The sequence below is a fragment of the Arachis duranensis genome, chromosome 4, assembly GCF_000817695.3.
Source record: "Arachis duranensis cultivar V14167 chromosome 4, aradu.V14167.gnm2.J7QH, whole genome shotgun sequence".
Lineage (NCBI taxonomy): Eukaryota > Viridiplantae > Streptophyta > Magnoliopsida > Fabales > Fabaceae > Arachis > Arachis duranensis.
This window is the reverse complement of record NC_029775.3, coordinates 98,160,926-98,162,326: the sequence shown is the minus strand read 5'-3', so window position 1 is coordinate 98,162,326 and position 1,401 is coordinate 98,160,926. Positions and strand designations below refer to the sequence as shown.

General features: G+C 42.3%; 1 protein-coding gene across 1 annotated transcript in view; it reads right to left on the bottom strand.

Moving 5' to 3' along the window:
- Nucleotides 1–922: 922 nt before the first annotated feature.
- The window catches only part of LOC127746537 (uncharacterized), an 11,988-nt gene continuing 11,509 nt past the window's right edge, over nucleotides 923–1,401 (bottom strand). The window contains exon 4 of the transcript XR_008008236.1: nucleotides 923–1,053. The gene's annotated coding sequence lies outside the window, so the exon portion shown is untranslated. The remainder of the gene's footprint in view (nucleotides 1,054–1,401) is intronic.

Genomic DNA, 1,401 nt, shown 5'->3' with positions numbered 1-1,401 from the left:
TTTTCTTTTAGAGGTCGTAATACCTTGCCACCTCTGCTTTACGACTTAAGCGTAAGGCCCTGTGTGGTAGGGTGTTACACTCACGGCAGACCAGGGAAGCAGAAACGGAGCTCCATCGTGCTTCTCATTCGGAGCTGGCAAGGACGACGACGCGGTGACCCCGATGGCGGCAGATCGGCGTGGACGAGCTCCCCTCCTCCTTCCTTCTTCCGCGGTTCATGGCATCGGCGAGGGCGGCTTCTGCGGTGGCGCCAGGGAGTGACGGCAGTGCACGAAGCTTCTCTAGCGACGGCAATGGCGCGGTGGCGCGGCGGCGATGCAATGGCAACGCGATGAGCTTCTTTCCGCCTCTCCTCTGTCGCAACTCAGTCTCCATCTCCCTCTCTGCCTCAGTTTTTTCTCTTTCATGGAAATTAAAGGAAACTGCGTGTATTGCTGATGCTGTTGGAAGGGAAGGCTACAGCAGCTATGGGGAAACCGGGTCGGGTTAGGGTTTTTAGGGTTAGGGTTTCATTTCAAAAATTAGGATTAAGGGTACTTTGGTAATTTCAAAAAATTGGGAATGCGTAGTAATTGAAACCCAAATTAAACCCAACACTAATTGTATATAGAAAATACTATTTGCTCATTGTAACACCCTAACTACCAAAGCTCACGCTTCCGGCTGTGCAACTCTGATAGCTCGGACATTACGATGACGCTTATACCATTTAATACTAAAATATGAGCCTGTTTAAAAACTTTAAACCGCAATACCATTCCCAAAAATACTTTCGCCATACAACGTACGTCCATACATACCATACAACTTACAGAAACTCATAAAGAGTACATCCATATATATATACATACATATATATAAATAATATTACAAACATTATCCAGTACAATTCCTATCCCTCTCACAGAATATATACATTAACCAATACAATTCCTATCCCTCTTACAAAATATATCAAGATAAAGGCGAGGGTACAATAATAATAATCTAAAGCAATACAGAGCATCTCAATAATAAATAATTAAACTCTTCATAACTTCTGCGCCCAAATCCTGAAAGGGGAAAAATGTAGGGGGTGAGAACATCATCCTCGAAAGGGTTCTTAGTAGAGGGTTTTTGGGAATTACTGTAATAGGATACATGAAGATAAACCGTACCAGTGATTAATAACCATCTTATATCTCTTTTCAAAAACAACAGTTTACAATAAAAGTAAAGTCAGAAATCTTTTCTAAAAGAGGAACTGTTCAATTCTCAAAACATCAAAGCATTTCAAAAAGGTTTATCTATACTGAACCAAAATAACCTTTCACATCTCATTCCAAACCAGAACCACAAAACCGAAATCAACCATCGGTCCATCTCATTCAACCACGGCCCTAGGCCCAAACAATCCAACC